The sequence below is a fragment of the Lepidochelys olivacea genome (assembly GCF_965140295.1).
Source record: "Lepidochelys olivacea isolate rLepOli2 genome assembly, chromosome: 12".
In the NCBI taxonomy this organism is placed as follows: Eukaryota; Metazoa; Chordata; order Testudines; family Cheloniidae; genus Lepidochelys; species Lepidochelys olivacea.
In genome coordinates, this window is record NC_140422.1 from 3,887,876 (window position 1) to 3,905,245 (window position 17,370).

Genomic DNA, 17,370 nt, shown 5'->3' on the forward strand with positions numbered 1-17,370 from the left:
TGAAGCTAATCTCGTGATTTTGGCCTGCTTGGGGTTGACCGCACTGCAGCACTCACAGGGCAGGCCAAGGGGTGAGGTTCCTCCCACAGCATTTACTCAGCTTCTTGCAGGGCCTGCTTAGTTTATGGGCTGCATTAATTCAAACAATGGTCCTGCCATTGGCTCTCCATGGGCAGACTACACTCACCCCCACACGGAGTCCCAGTGGAGTCGAACACACGCAACTGCCTACACAGCTCTGATTGCAGCCTGGGGACAATAACCCCAAACATTTGCCCTGAAGAAAGAAAACAGGAAGAGTACCAGTTCTGGGGCCTGTAGTATAAAAAGAATATACAGGTACCTCCCCACAGTGGAGATTTCTGATTGCAGAGGGCTCCGTAAACTAGCAAAGGCAAAAGAACATCCCCAGGCTGGAAATTGACACTGGGTGACATCAGCCTGGAGCGGAGGTGCCAATTTTTAACGGTGAGGAGAACCACCCTTTGGAACAGCTCACTGAGGGTTGTGATTGATTCGCTGCTATGAGAGGCTTTACATCAAGAAGGGGAGTCTTAGCTCTGTTCTAGCTCAGCCAACAGCCCTGGGCTCCGAGCAGCAGTCGCTGGCTGACATGCTCTGGCTTGTGCTGTCAGGAGGGCAGCTGAAGTGACCAGTACGGTCCCTTCTGGCCTTAACATCTAACAGTCAAGGGTGTTCGGAGTCCCCCTGAAAGTCTGTTCCTAGCTAAACAGCGGGAGCTGAGAGGGCTGAAACAGCTTTCCCTGCTGCAGCAAAGGAAAGCAAGAATCAAAGGCAGAGGATCATTTCCAGGGAGGCACAGGCCGTGCACCAGGATCATGTGTCCAGGCGTTGGGGGACTTCACTGCAGTGGGTCTCTCATTCACAAAAGGCTGCCATTCTGTGACTGGCTCTCTGGGAGATCCCATCTGAGCAGCACACAGCGGGGAGGGCAATTGCGGGGAGGGATAGCTCAGTGGTTTGAGCATTGGCCTGCTAAACCCAGAGTTGTGAGCTCAATCCTTGAGGGGGCCATCTAGGGATCTGGGGCAAAAATTGGGGATTGGTCCTGCTTTGAGCAGGGGGTTAGACTGGATGACCTCCTGAGGTCCCTTCCAACCCTAATATTCTATGATTTCTGTAGCTTTTAAGGGCCAGCTGGTCCAACGTTGGCCTCCATTTTCCCCTTGCAATTATTTGCAGGTGCCCAAGTGTCACATGGGCTGGGCCCCTGGGTACCTGGTTGTGCCCACACATCAGGACTTCATTGTTCTCACAAGCTCAGCAGCTTCTGCATGGCTGGTTGCAATTTTTGGCCTTGAGATTATTTGCACCTGCAAAATTGCAGGTATAAAAACAAAGCTCAGACTGGAAATTTCACCTAAAAGGTGTGTTCAGGGCAGGAGGAAAGATGTCCTGGGGCTGCTCCATTGCCCCCGCGTGGAGGTGAACCTCTCTCAACTGAGGCAGGCCAGAGGTGGCTTCCTTCACAGCCCAAGACCCTTTCCTATCAGGTCACCCTTCAGCGTGGGAGCTGAGTCCCTTTGCTGCCCCCACCCAGCATGTAACATCTGGCAGGGTACCATCCCAGGACGCCTGTGCAGCCAGCTGGCTGGGGCAGAACTCCTCACCACTCCCCAGCGGGAGGCCTGGCTGGTGCTCTTTGCTGGAGCTGGGAGGTGACTGGTGGCTTAAGGAGGCTGGAAGTTCTCTACCACAGCAGTTCTCAACCCTGGGGGGCCATGAGCAGGTTTCAGAGTCACACAGGGCCAGCGTTTGACTTGCCGGGGCTCCGGGGCAGAAAGCCGAAGCCCTGCCGTGCGGGGCTGAAGCCCGTAGCCCGTGGCCCCACCACCTGGGGCTGAAGCTGAAGCCCGAGCAGCTTAGCTTTGCAGTGCCCCGGACAATTGCCCGGCTTGCTACCCACATCCCTGGCCATGGCTGCTTTATGCAGAAAAACCCCTGTTGTGGCTCAGGTGGGCCAGAGAGTTTTAGGGCATGGTGGGGGAGGGGTTCGGAAAGAAAAAAGTTGAGAACCCCCTGCCCTACCAACGTGGGAAAAGGGTGACTCCCTGCCACCCCCTGCAATAATAACCCTAAACCCAGCAGCCCCAGGCTCCCTCCTCCTGTGGGCCCCATTTGTGGGGGGCCTGGGTATCAGAGCAAGGAGGAAAACAGACCAGAGCAGCGCAGCTCTGATCGCAGCCTCAGAGCCGTTGTATCGATGCAGCCCAAGGGCTGGGCAAGGGGAAGGCTGTGGGGGCAGCACAGGTCTCTGCTCAGTTCCAGCGTGCTGGGAGGGTCGTTCTACCCCATTTGATACCCCCACTGAAGAGAGGCATTAAACAGCCTCACTGCAGCTTCCTCTCCCAGAGCCCCTCTCCCGGCTTCTCTGGGGAGGGTTCTGCAGGTGCACAAGCGGGTTATCGCATGGACCCAACGGAGGGAGCTGCCTCTTCCCCCAGGAGCTGGGCAGGGCTCTCGAGGAGCCCAGCTGTGTCAGAACCACACCTAGGGACTCAGCTGTGGCATGCAGGTTGGTGGCTGGGCCCATATAGAGGGGGAGGGAGGATGGAGATAGCTCCACCCCCTGTGCACAGCTGAAAATGAGACCAGGAGTGGACCAGGGAAAACTGGTCCCTAGCACGCCAATTCAGACCCATGCCAGAGACGCACTGCTTGACCTGCAGCAAGGCCCAGCACCGCTCTTTAGGTCAGTTTCCCCAGCTGTGGAATGGGGCTCAAGCAGGCGAGGTACCTACCCAGCGCTCTGGCAAAGCAAAGCACCTGAGCAGGGGTTTAACTATAAGCAGGCAGGCAGCACCATCGGCTGCAAGGGGACTTGTTATGGGTTTAAGTGCTTTGCTGGCTTGAGGCTGGAAGAGTTCCCAGCACCTTGTAGGACCGAGCCTGACGTGCCTTTGTGAAGCTCTAAGAGACCCACAGATAAAAGGGTATCAGGACAAGCTGAACATTAGCGTCAACCAGCTGCTGGCTTCTCCCTGAGCCTCAGTGCTACTGTAATCACTGCTATTGAACTGCAGTTGAAAGCAACAAGAGGCCTCTTAATTGTTTTATACTTAATTACTTAAAGCACCTCACCTGGGTAGTGTGAGGCTTAATCAGCTGATGCCTGGAACCTGCTATGAAGCTGCAAATCGCTATGTCATTAAGCAGTGTCATTATATTTGGGTGGATTTTATTTCTTTTCTTATTAACTTTATAGCCCAGGTCTCTGGCCCACCCCACCTAGTTTTAATGTTAAAGCACTAAGAAAGGCTGTACACGGAGCAGACACTAAATGTCACTTTGCACATTTCAGATTCAATTGTCTGAGATGTTCTTAATAACAAAGGGAAGAAGACAACATTTGTAGTACTATTTGACAGTATCACTTCAGCTACTTGTATTTGCCCGATATATATCAACGTTCCCGCCACAAATATACTGCAATCACACACTGGAAAGTCGAGAAATGTCACAATTAAGGTTGCCCGTGCATGTAATTAAAGACTGCATATGCACCAGGGGGCTGAATCAAAGTTGCACAGGCTGTCTTAACCCTGGCATCCCCTAACTGTAGGGTGCTTGATGGAGCCACCTTCAAACGGTCTTTTAAAAACTGAAAAAACAGAAATTCCATCACACGATGGAACCAAACTGGGTCATCAGCAGGGACCAGCTCTTTAGTGCCACCGAGCAGCCCTGTGCTAACAAAGGAACTGGGAGCAGTAGCAGGCTGAGTATGCTGATCAGGCATGAGAATGGGATGAGACACGCATTGCTGGTGCATTTCACAGCTATTTGCTGACAGCAGAGGAATAGTGAGACGCAGAACACCTGGGTTCCATTCCAGGTTCTGGAGGGGAATGTGTCTATCGGTTACAGACCTTTCCACCCCTGTCCTCAGCATACCTGTCTCTGTCCCCCCGTCTCTGTTCCTGCCCCCTCTTCCACTCTGCTCCTATCATCTCCACCATCGGTGCCTATATAGCCCCCAGCCCTTTCCCCCTCTGCTCCCATCCAACCATACCACTGGGTTCCTGTCCCACTCTGTAGCACACCTCTCTCCTCCACAGCTCTCCCCCCACCCTTTTCTGGCTATTGCCCCCCAGCCCACTCTGCTTTTCCCACACCCCTGGTTGCTGCAAACCCGTCATCTCCCCTGGCCCACTCCCCATCCCTCTGCATTCTAAATCAGAACCATTCCTCCTCCTTGCTATCTGGGAGCCAGCCCTGGGAGCCTGGAGTGCACAGGAGAGACAGGCTCCCTGCTCTTGGCTCCAATGCCTGGCCCGGCCCCTGGCTGCCAGGACACACCATCACAGGGAAAGTCTGGTCACACATAGGGGCTGTGAGGGGCTGCAGCATGCTCAGCACAGACAGAAGAATCTTGAGGGAATGCAGCTGCCAAACCGTACCAAGTCTCTGCGGAACGTGTGTGACAGGGTCGGGCCAGAGGGCTACAGGAGAGTGATCCTATTGGGATCCGGGAAGTGCTGCTAAGAGGGGGATCGACAGGACCTGGACACCAAATAAATTTCAATAATGAAATAACAGGGACAGGAGTGTGGTCAAAGGGTCAAACGAAGGGAACCGGACGGGGACACTGAGCAGAGAACCCCAGACAGCGCCCACCGCTCCTCAAAGGCATCAAGGGAGTCAGTGAACGCCGCCCAGAGGAACTCTGCCCGGATACGTGAACGGACCGAGGATCAGAAAGAGGTCCCACAGTCACAGGAGACTGCATTGGCCAACCTCCTCACCCTGGTTTTATAGATGGCCATTTTAGCTAGGGCCAGGAGGAGGTTGACCAGGAGATCCCGTGACTTTGTGGGGCCGCGGATAGGGAGTGCATAAATAAGAAGGTGAGGGGAAAAGTGCAACCAAAAACGTAATAAAATATTGGTGAGGAGCCGGAATAGGGGCTGCAGCCTGGCACACCCCAGATGTGTGTGCCAGGGTTTCCCTCATGCCGCATAAGGGGCAGGTGTCTGGGATAGAGGTGAACTGCACCAAGAACAGGCCCGTGCTCATGGCTCCGTGAAGGAGCCGCCAACGGATATCCCCGGCGGGCCTCGGGACCAAGGTGGAATATAGGCTGGCCCACCGGGGCTCCTCACCTTCCAAAGGTGGCAAGAGGTCCCGCCATTTTGTATCGGGGCGGGACACCAGGGTGACGGCGTGAAGGGTGTGGAGCACAAGCGTGTATAGATGTTTCCTTGGCACGGTTTAGAAGCAGACCGGCTGCAGCTCGTGCAGCCGGCTCATGGTGAAGGGGCGGGGGTGTCGGTTGGGTCCATGGGTCAGGGGCCCAATTTAAAGGTCCGGCGGGCCTGGGGTAGAGGGTGGGCGGGCCGCGCCCTTGTGCAGGATCTAGTCGAGGTAAACCCGAGCAGCGGGCGGCAAAGCGGCCTTCACCTCCAGAAGTGCCAGGGAGTACGAGGTCTGGAGAGCCCCATGCACTGAGCGAGCGTCAGGGGATCCAACCAGTCTCCCCGGTCGTAGTCCAGGAGGTCTCCGACTCTTATGACTTCTGCCAGGACCAACCTCTGGTGCACCAAGGGGGACTCCGCCACCTGCACGCGGAGCTGGGGGTTGTGTAGCAGGGGCTCCGTGAGGAGATCTCGGTGGCCGCTATCGAGCTGCTCGTTGAAAACAGTTTCCAGGTCCGGAGGAGGAGGTCCTGGTAGAAGACCGGTGGCCCGGAGAGGTCTCGCGGAAGACCTCTCGGATGGAGACAAAGGAGCTGCCAGTTGTATCGGAGCCCTCAGAAGCGGCGCAGGAAGGAGTGCACCAGTATGCTCCACGCCGGACTACCTGCACCATAAAGGAGCCTCTGCAGGGCCTGGAGGCGGAAGACATGGACCTGAGTGCGGAGACACTTCAGGCCCTGACCTCTCTCCTCCAGGGGTAGATGGAGAACCCCTGCAAGGACCCAGTGCAGTCCCGACCAGAAGAACTTCAGAATTGATGTCTGGAAGTTGGCTAGGAAACCCAGGGCCGGGACCAGGGTGTTGAGCCAGTACCAGAGCATGGACAGGACTAGTTGATTGAGCACCAGTGCCCGCCCTCAAAAGGACAGACACCGGAGTAGTCCTGTCCATTTCCGGAGCTGCTCTACCACTCTGCCCTCTAAATTGTGCCAGTTCTCCGGTGGAAAGGGATGCGTGGCAGAAAGGTAAAAGCCAAGATAGAGCAGCGGACACGCCCTCCACCGGATGGCCTGAAGCGCGGGTGGCAGGGAGCTCGCCTGCCAGCCGTCCTTGACCACCAGGCCAGAGCTCTTGACCCAGTTGACCCGGGCAGAGGAGGCTGCAGAATAGATGGCCTGGCAAGCCTCCACCCGTGCCAAGTCGCCCAGGTCCTGGACCACGAGGAGCACGTTGTCAGCGTACGCCGACAGGATCAGCCGCAGCTCCGGCTCCCGCAGCACCAACCCTGTCAACCTCCTTCGGAGGAGACAGAGGAAGGGCTCGATCACTAGAGCGTACAGCTGGCCAGAGAGGGGGCACCCCTGCCGTACTCCTCGACCGAAGCTGACCGGTTCGGTCAGGGTCCACTTGAGCCTGACCAGACACTCTGCGGAGGCGTACAGCGCCCGGAGAAAACCCACAAAGTGAGGTCCAAAGCCAAACGCTTGCAGAGTGTTCAGGAGATACCCGTGATCCACCCTATCGAATGCCTTCTCCTGATCCAAGGACAGGAGGGCGAACAACAGACCATCCCTACACCCGAGTTCCAAAAGGTCCTGGACCAGATATAGGTTGTTAAAGATACTGTGGCCCGGGAAGGTGTAGGTCTGGTCTAGGTGGACCACGTCCGCCAGCACGGACCCTAGCTGCAGCGAGATTGCTTTTGCCACAACTTTGTAGTCCGTGCTGAGGAGTGAGTCGGGATGCCAATTTCGTAAATTGCAGAGGTCCCCCTTCTTTGGCAATAAGGCGAGCACGGCTCACCTGCACGAAAGAGGGAGGACCCCGCTCCGCAAATACTTGGCCCAGACGGTGACTAGGTCTGGGCCGAGGACATCCCAGAACACGCGGTAGAACTCCACGGTGAGCCAGTCCATGCCCAGAGATTTATTGGTGGGCATGCGACGGAGGGCTTCCGAGAACTCAGCCAGAGTGAGAGGCAGCTCTCGCCGGTCTCAGTCGCCCGCACTGACCGTAGGGAGCTCCTCCCAGAGCACTCTGCAAGCGTTAGGATTGGTTGGATCCGGGGAGAAAAGGCTTGCGTATGTAAGCAGAGTCAGGATGAGCTCCACCCTGACATCTGGTGGTGAGGTGTGGCAAGTTTGTGGAAAAGAACTTCAGGGGCCGATCTCATTTGCATAGGCACACCCACCCCGCCTAGAATGAGGCCATAGCTGCCCAAATGGTCACTTTGGCTGCTGTGGGATCCCCAGTGTCTCTGTTATTGGGGCAGGAAGAATAAATTGTTATTACCCTGATTATGGGAACTGTGCTTGGAACTGTACTTGGCCTTTTGTTAGGATGGAGGGACTCACCATCAACTAAGGAGCACTCGCTAGGCAAGGGTCATGGGTTCCAAAACTCTGTGAATTGAGAGAGGTTGGGGACAAGTATTAATACTTGGTGGTATGGGCCCGTTGGTGAGGGTCTTACATGCTAATTGCACTTCCTCCTCTCTCCACTGTGGAATGTCAGAGCTAATCCTGATTCCATCAGGAGTCTAGTTACAGGCTGCGGAGCTCACTGTGGGCTAATGGTGCACCAGCACTGAGGCTCCCCTAGTACAAGCTGAATTCACCTAAGAGCTGAAATCACTGAGCGTTGTGTTAAGTAGCGGGGGACCCTGAAGAGATATGGTGGAGCAGTTTGCGGGACGGCTGGAGCACCTGGTGGACAGGCTGGTGGAGCGGTTCATAGGACGGCGGGAGCTGCTGGTGGGACGTGGAGCAGTTTGTGGACTGGCTGGGGGAGCAATTTGTGGGACGGCGGGAGCTGCTTGTGGGCCGCGGAGCGGAGCGGAGCAGTTCGTGGGGCGGCTGGCGGAGCGGAGCGAAGGCCTAGGGAGCTGTGGGGCGGTCAGCTTCAGATCATGTAAGGTGTCCCTTACCTCTTCCCCCGCCATCTCCACCCAGGTTGGGAGGTAAAGCTCTGCAGATAAACTTTCGAACTCTGAGGCTGGCCCTGACCAGGGACAGAGACTTTTGGGTCATTGGACTTTTGGGACTTTGGGTGATTTCGGGTTGCTGGACCCAAGAACCAAAGGGAAAGGACATGCCCCAATTTGCTTGGGGTGGGTTTTTTGCTCATGGGTTGTGATATGAATCCTGTTGGTGGTGTTTCCCCAACATAATGCCACATTGTTTCTCTGTTATTAAAAGGCTTTTTGCTACACTCAGACTAGGTGCTTGCGAGAGGGGACGTATTGCCTCTTGGAGGCGCCCAGCGGGGGTGGTATATATTTGTCCCAGGTCACTGGGTGGGGGTTTGAGCCGGTTTGCATTGTGTTATTGGAATGGATCCCCTAGATACTGAACCCCACCCTTGTTGCTGCCAACTCTGACGGACAGAAGGGTTACACGTAGAAGGCTCTCGCCCTGCCGCACATCTCCACTGGATATGTGAGGGAGGTGCCGTGTTCTGCCAGAAGGCAGGTGACGTGTTTCTTGGCCCCCCTCCTTTTCTTCAGGGCGTAGAAGAAGCGGGAGCCGCAATCCATCTCCCGAAGGAGACGAATGCGGGATCGAACAAAGGCACCCTGAGCCCGATGCTCCTCGGGGGCCCGGAGCTCCTCCCGCTTCTCCCGGCATGCTCCGCAGAGGAGCGGATCCTCGGGGCTGGCGGCCAGACGCCTCTCCAGCTCTAAGACCTCCCGTTCCAACAGCTCTATCGCCGCATCCCTCCGTCGGCTGGCGCCCCGGGTGTAGTCACGGCAGAAGAGCCGGGCGCGCACCTTCCCCAGATCCCACCTCCGCTGCGCCGAGGGAAAGGCACGCCGCTGCTCTCGCCAGGCCAGCCAGAACTCCCAGAAGGACGCCACGAAGCCCACATCCTCCAACAAGCTGTTGTTGAAATGCCAATAGGCCGGCCCCGGCCTTTCTGCGCAGAGGGAGGCCGTCACGGTGGCTAAATGATGGTCAGAAAAAGGGGCCGGCCGGATGCTGGAGGAGTGGGCTCATGAAATGTGGACGCGTGATAAATAAATGCGGTCCAACCTGGAGTGGCACGACCGATGGGCCTCCATCCGGACAAAGGTGAACGTGGAAATGTCATCCGGGTGGTGGTCGCGCCAGACGTCCACCAGGGAGTGGTGTTCGACTATCTCCCAGAGGATGTCCGCTGCGGCCGGGCACTGCTCGGTCCCCGAGCGGTCCCGCTCCTCGAGGGTGGTGTTAAAATCCCCACCCAGGACCAGTCACTCATGAGGATCCAAGGTGCCGAGGAAGGCAGACGCCTGTTGATAGAATTGCAGCTGCTCTGGGCCCGATGTCGGGGCATAGACGTTAACGAGGTTGACCACGACACCCTCCATACGGACCAGGAGGTGCAGCAGGCAGCCCGGCACAGCCTCGGTGACCCCCAGCACCTCAGGCCGTAGGTCGGGGGAGAACAGGGTCGCCACTCCAGCCGTACGAACTGTGAGATGGCTAAAGTAGACCCTGTCCCCCCAATCCAACCGCCAGCTGTCTTCGGCAATCGGATCCGTATGGGTCTCCTGTAGGAAAACCACAGAGTAACCCCCCTCCTGAAGGAAGGGGAGCACCTGGGACCTGCGGAGACCCATCCTACAGTCCTGGGTGTTCAATGTTGTGATGGTGAGAGGTGCCATGAGGAGGGCTGGGGGGATCCTCACCGGCAGGGACGCTCGCGGCTCCCGACGGGCCGTCCACCAGTCCATGACCTACCCCGTAGGTGAGTAAGGAGTCACGGAAGAGGGGGACCCGCCGGCAGGCCGCGGCGCCTTGCTTCCCGGTTCTTTTACCCTCCCCCATGAGGGCCTTCACGGCCCAAAGGATTTGATGTCCAAAGTCCCCCCATCGCTGGAGAGCCAGCTGTACCTTGTTGAGGGAGCCACGGACGTCTTCTAAAAACTCCCGCAACTCCTCTCGCAGCACATGGGGGGGTGGGGTTATGGTCTCCTGCTTATCCCCTGATGGGGCCCTTGGTACAGCCCCGTGGCCCACCGAGACGGGCAGACAGGGTGCGGACCCCCAACGGGGCGCCTGATGGACTGGCGCCATTTGGCCCGCCTTGAACCTTGGGGCAATAAGGGGCGGCGGAGGGAGGATAGCAGCCCCTACTGGGTCAGGACAGGGAAACATAAAGGCCGCTCCCTGGGGGTCATCTTGTTGCCGACACCCAGTGCCAAGAGGCAAAACAACAGCAGGGGTTCGTTGCCCGGTGTGTGTCACCCAATAATCACAACGGGGTGGAGAAGCAGAAAAGTTTATTTGCAGCTGCAGACAAGGTACAGGGAGAACAGAATCTCAAATCCTGCACCTAGAGCAGGTCATTACACACACTTTTATATTCCTTAATGCTACTGCATTACACATCAGCCAATTAAAACTTTGCACAAATACTCTGCCTTCCTTATATGGGTTACAACAATGTTTATTTCCTGCAACCTCTAACAAGCATTCCTAGCAACTTAAACAACCAGCACATTCTGTCTGGCCTTGTAGCTCTCTCTCCTATTATCTTTAACTTGGCATCAGCAAACCTTACACTATAAGGCATTATCTGCGTCTGCAACATTGTTTTAAGAGCAAAAGAGCTTACTCAAACCAGCCAGGCCTGAATTCTATTAAGGGGGGTTGAGAAGAAGCCCTTAAAGGCCTTCAGCAGGGAGACTTCCTCGACCCTTATGGCCTTCCATCCCCTCGACTTAACTAGTGGCCATGCCCTGGGGTCTCCAACAATCTCCTGGAAAAGGGAAGGAGACAGGCCTAGGGGCGGCAATAACATCACGGGAGGTGGATGGGATAGGGACAGGGTCAGGGTTAGGGGCAGAGACGAGATTCTGGGCTTCAGAAGCCAAGCAGCAGGATGGTGACACCTCCTAATCAGACTCAAGGGTTGGTGGGGTGGGAAGGGGGCTCTCAGTGATGCCGGGCGCAGGCTCTATGGTGGGTTTGGCAGCCATGGCATCAGAAGGTGGACTATCTTCTGTAGGGTCCCCCGCCCGGGAAGGAAGTCGATTGCTCCACACCAACGAGGGGTGCCCCCGGTGGCTCGGGTCCCGGCTGCGTGGCACTGGCTGTCCCCTGAACAGGCTCGGTGGCTGTCAGCGGGGTGCCATCTGCGGCCGGGTTGATGGAGGAGTCCAGGGGCTCCTCGGAGGTGGGAGCGGTGGCAACGGTTAGGGGGAGGGAGCATGGGGAGAGGGGGGCTGGAGTGAGGTCACCCAGATCGAGGCCCGCTGGCACAGGGTCGTCCTCCCACTGGGTGACCGGGGTCAGACCCAGGGCCTCGATCTCCTCATATATGGAGGGGAGATCGCTTTCTGCCACCCCAGGGTTCTCCCCACCAGCACCCGACGTGTCGGTCGCCTCGCGGCTCACAGAGGCTTCAGATAGTACCAGGGCAGGAGGGGCTCCCTCGGGGGCCTCAGAGGGGAGGGACTCCCGTGGAGGGGAGATACTGCCTTCCGGTGCTGCCACGTCTTCCCCAGCCGGCACCGGTGGATGGAACACACCCGTGGGCAAAGCGGAAGGCTCGGCATCGGTGCCCCCCTTCCTGGTCTTCCGGGGGGCCTCCGCATCGGATGAGGGGAGCGGAGCTCGAGCCTTCCGCTTTCCCCTAGACCAGGGCCCAGCCCTCCATGGCATCAGCCGGGGGCTGGCTAGCAGGGGTCATGTCAGGGGGCAGAGGCGATGGCTCAGGGACTCGGGGGGTAACGGTGGGGCAGCACGAGGGAGGGAAGATTCCCCCTGGGGCAGGCCCTCTCCCATGCCTGGCGGGGTCCCTGCCGCACCCTCCTCGACAGGGCCCCGCCAGATTGCAAGCAGCGGGGGTGGGGCTCTCCCACTCGACTGGGCGTACTGTGGGAGCTGCCCCTTGGGCCCGAGCGGGAGCAGTGGTGGGTGGGGTAGGAGGAGAGGTGGCTTCAGGCGATGATGGCGCTGGTGCCCTGCCGGGGGCTAGGGGGTCCCGGATGCCCCTCCTTGCCGGGCCAAGGTGCAGTCCCTCCGGACGTGCCCCATCGCCCGGCAGAGGTAGCACTGGGCCCCCCCCGTGGAGTAATGCACGCGGTAACGGGCCCCCTGGTAGGGGACCAGGAAGGACCCCTCGAGCGCCTCTCCCTCACGCACTGCCGGCGGCAGTTGAAGCTGCACCTGCCGGCGGAACGAGAGGACGTGACGGAGGGCGGGATCCTTGCAGCCCAGTGGGAGAGGGCTGATGACAGAGATGGGTTTCCCCAGGGTGGAGAGGGCGGGTAACAGGGCGGCATTGGGAAGAAAGAGAGGGACGGAGGTCAGGACCAGGCGGACGCCCAGGTCCTCCAGTGGCTCCAGGGGGACGAACACCCGCCCCACCGCCAGGCCCCTCTCCACCGCCTCCTGGGCAGCAGCCTCCAATGCGAAGAAGAAGACGACCTTGCCGTACATTTTGGAGGCCGCCACAATAGCCGTGGGCCCCACCACCCTCGCCAACGCCCGCACGTAGGGCTCTACGTGGGGCGAGGCGGGCACCAGGAGGCAACGGACGCCGTGCTTCCTGGTCATGGTGGGGAAGGGGCCCTGGCCGCTATAGCTGGTCGCGGAGGCGGTGGGCGGGAGAGATGACGGAGTGGCAGACGGGGGGGCTGCTGCCACCTGGGCGTACGCCCTGGGGGCCAGGGGAGGGGCACCCGCAGAGCTGGTGGGGGGAACAGCGGGGAGGGACGCCACGGCCGGTGGTGGGGCCGCGGCAGTGGGGGCAGCCCCTGCCATGGAGGGCCTGGTCGTTTTGGCGGGGCCCTTCCCCTTCTTCTTATCCTGGCCCTTCCCGCCGGCTGGGGGGGCTCCCCCCGAATCTGAGGGGGGGAGGGACGTGGCAGCAGCAGAGGTCACCCCGGTGCCCGCCGTTGCTGGTGCCCCAGCAGGGGCGGCGGCAGGTGGTTCGGCAGCGGAGGTCGAGGCTTGGGGGGGTGACAGAGGGGCAGGCGGGGGAGGGGCAGCTGGAGCTGCTGGACCCGTCTGGTCCCCCGCCATCATGAGCAGGGAGGGAAGAGGAGACACCAGAAGGAGGAGGGAAAAGGGGAAGCAGGTCGACCACTCCTCCCCGCTAGGCTGCAGGCAGGGGAGGAGGGCGCCAAGAAGGGAGGGCTGGACGGGGGGGGGGACAAAACAGGGGTTAGGGGTCTGTCGCCGACGTGGGGTGGAATTCCGGCTCCTCTAGCTGCACTGGGGGGGGGGATACAACAGCATTGGGGGTGCAGTGAAGAGGGTTTAAGCTCAAATGGGGAGTGGCACAAGTGCATGGGAGGGGGCATGGGCGCACGGAGCAAGGGGCTGAGCGGGCTGGAGTTAGGGCAGGGAAACCAAGGGGCTAGCTTCAGAGGCTGGGGCGGGGCAAACAAACAAAGGCTGCGGAGGGAAAACGGGCGGGGCAGGAAAAGCTGTGGGGTGGGCAGTCCGGGGGGGGGCACCCACGTGCGCTTGCACAGAGTCAGTTGGGCTGGCTGCTGCTTCTGGCCCGAAGGGTGGAATCGGGGTGTGGGAAGCCAAGCAAGCAGCGGAGTCCAGAGGCAGGAGCTGAGGCAGATGGTAAACAGCCAGTGGGGGAGGTGGAGGGGGCAGCGGTGGTGGCAGCGGTGGGGGTTTGGGGGACACACAGATGGATCGGGGGGGCAGCTCCACGCCACACCCCTGTGTCCCTGCAAACACAGTCAAGACCCCCGCTACAAGAGCACAGTTCGAAAGTTACTCAGTTCCAAAGGCCCCCTCCACGGTGGTCTGCAGAGTCTCCAGGTGCTCCCCCACTGGTAGATGGTCCCCTTCTTCTCCTCCTCGGGGCTTCAGCAGCTCCAGGCAGCTGCAGCAGCAGCTCCAGGAACTCCAGGCGGTGGTCCAGGCAGGCAGAAAGGACCCCTCAGGAGGTGGTGGTGTTCACAGCAGCAACAGCTGGGGCCCCTCACTCCCCCCCTCTGGGGAGCAGGCCAGCAGGCTTCCCCCCTCCCCCGGGGGGCTGCAGTTGGAGCAGTAGCAGCACCCAAAGTTGGGGGGTCCAGCAGCCGGCCAGCAACCAGGTAGCAGCAGAGAAAGGGGGGGGTGTCTGGCCTAGCCTGGGGAGCAGCTGGAGCAGGAGCAGTAGTCCTATTGGGATCCAGGAAGTGGGCGGGCGAAGCCACCCACTGCTAAAGGATCCCCCCCAGCCTAAGCGGGGGATCCACAGGACCTGGGAAACCAAATAATTATGGGGGACAACTAATGAACAACAGGGACGGGAGTGCGGTCAGAGGGTCAAACGAAGGGAACCGGATGGGGACACCGAGCAGAGAACTCCAGACAGCGCCCACCGCTCCTCAAAGGCGTCAAGGGAGTCGGTGGACGCCGCCCAGAGGAACTCCGCTCAGAGGCGTGAACAGACAGAGGATCGGAAATAGGCCCCGCAGTCGCAGGAGACTCCATCGGCCAACCTCCTCACCCTGGTTTTATAGATGGCCACTTTAGCCAGGGCCAGGAGGAGGTTGACCAGGAGGTCCCGTGACTTAGTGGGGCCATGGACAGGGAGTGCGTAGATAAGGAGGTGAGGGGAAAAGTGCAACCAAAACCTTAACAAAATATTCGTGAGGAGCCGGAATAGGGGCTGCAACCTGGTGCACTCCAGGTAGACGTGTGCCAGGGTTTCCCTCACACCGCAAAAGGGGCAGGTATCTGGGATTGGGTGAACCACGTCAAGTACACGCCCGTGCTCACGGCCCCGTGAAGGAGCCGCCAACTGATATCCCCGGCGGACCTCGGAACTAAGGTGGAATAGAAGCTGGCCCACCAGGGCTCCTCACCCTCTAGAGGTGGCAGGAGGTCCCACCACTTTGTGTCAGGGCGGGACGCGAGGCTGAGGACGTGAAGGGTGTGGAGCACGAGCGTGTAGAGATGTTGTTTTGGCACGGTCTGGAACCGGACCAGCTGCAGCTCGCGTAGCCGGCTCACGGTGAAGGGGCGGGGGGGTCGGTCGGGTCCACGGGGCAGGGGCCCGATGAAAAGGTCCGGAGGGCCTGGGGTGGAGGGTGAGCGGGGCGCACCCTCTCGCAGGACTCGGTCAAGGTAAACCCGAGCAGCAGGCGGCAAAGCTGCCCTCACCTCCTGAAGTACGCGCAGGGGAGTACGAGGTCTGGAGAGCCCCATGCGCTGAGCGAGCGTCAGGGGATCCAGCCAGACTCCCCGGTCGTAGTCCAGGAGGTCTCCGACTCTGGTGACTTCTGCCAGGACCAACCTCTGGCGCACCGAGCGGGACTCTGCTACCTGCACACGGAGCTGGGGGTTGTGTAGCAGGGGCTCCGTGAGGAGATCTGCCCCCACGGAGGCCGTCACGGACCTGGTCACTGTGAACAGTTTCCAGGTCCGGAGGAGGTCCTGGTAGAAGACCGGCTGCCCGGAGAGGTCTCGCGGAAGACCTCTGGGATGGAGACAAAGGAGCTGCCGGTCATATCGGAGCCCTCGGAGGCGGCGCAGGAAGGCGTGCGCCAGTATGCTCCACGCCGGACTACCTGCACCATAAAGGAGCCTCTGCAGGGCCTGGAGGCAGAAGACATGGACCTGAGTGCAGAGACACTTCAGGCCTTGCCCTCCGTCCTCCAGGGGTAGATGGAGAACCCCTGCAGAGACCCAGTGCAGTCCCGACCAGAAGAACTCCAGAATCAACTTCCGGAGGTTGGCCAGGAAATCCGGGGCCGGAACCAGGGTGTTGAGCCAGTACCAGAGCATGGACAGGACTAGTTGATTGAGCACCAGTGCCCGACCTCGAAAGGACAGACACCGGAGTAGTCCGGTCCATCTCCGGAGCCGCTCTACCACCCTGCCCTCTAAATCGTGCCAGTTCTCCGGCGGAGACGGATGCGTGGCAGAAAGGTAAATGCCAAGATAGAGCAGCGGACCCACGCTCCACCGGATGGCTTGAAGCGCGGATGGGAGGGAGCTCGGCTGCTGCCAGTCCCCTATCACCAAGCCAGAGCTCTTGACCCAGTTGACCCGGGCGGAGGAGGCTGCCGAGTACACAGCCTGGCAAGCCTCCACCCGCGCCAAGTTGCCCGGGTTCCGGACCACGAGGAGTATATCGTCGGCGTATGCCGACAGGATCAGCCGCAGCTCCGGCTCTCGTAGTGCCAACCCCGTCAACCTTCTGCGGAGGAGACAGAGGAAGGGCTCGATCGCTAGAGCGTACAGCTGGCCAGAGAGGGGGCACCCCTGCCGTACTCCTCGCCCGAAGCTGACCGGTTCGGTCAGGGTCCAGTTGAGCCTGACCAGACACTCTGCGGAGGCGTACAGCACCTGGAGAAAACCCACAAACTGGGGTCCGAAGCCAAACGCTTGCAGAGTGCTCAGGAGATACCCGTGATCCACCCTGTCGAACGCCTTCTCCTGATCCAGGGACAGGAGGGCGAACGACAGATCGTCCCTACACTCGAGTTCCAAGAGGTCCCGGACCAGATACAGGTTGTCGAAGATGGTGCAGCCCGGGACGGTATAGGTCTCGTCTGGGTGGATCACGTCCGCCAGCACGGACCCTCGCCACAGCGAGATGGCTTTCGCTACGACCTTGTAGTCCGTGCTGAGGAGCGAGACGGGACGCCAATTTCGTAAATCGTGGAGGTCCCCCTTCTTTGGCAATAAGGCGAGCACGGCTTGCCTGCACGAAAGAGGGAGGACCCCGCTCTGCAAAGACTCAGCGCATGTGTGCTTGCACAGAGTCAGTGTGGCTGGCTGCTGCTTCTGGCCCAAACAGTGGAATCAGGGTGTGGCAAGCCAAGCAAGCAGCTGAGTCCAGAGGCAGGAGCTGAGGCAGATGGTAAACAGCCAGTGGGGGAGGTGGAGGGGGCAGCTGTGGTGGTAGTGGTGGGGGCTTGGGGGACACACAGATGGATCAGGGGGCAGCCCCACTCCACACCCCCTGTGTCCCTACAAACACAGTCAAGACCCCCGCCACAAGAGCACAGTTTGAAAGTTTCTCAGTTCCAAAGGCCCCTCCACGGTGGTCTGCAAAGTCTCCAGGTGCTCCCCCACTGGTAGATGGTCCCCTTCTTCTCCTCCTCGGGGCTTCAGCAGCTCCAGGCAGCAAGCTCCGCAGCAGCAGCTCCAGGAACTCCAGGTGGTGGTCCAGGCAGGCAGAAAGGAGGGGGAAAGGAGTCCAGGAGAGCTGGCTGTATATTAAAGAATCCTTATTGAGGTCACAGGGACAAACCATCCCAATGTGT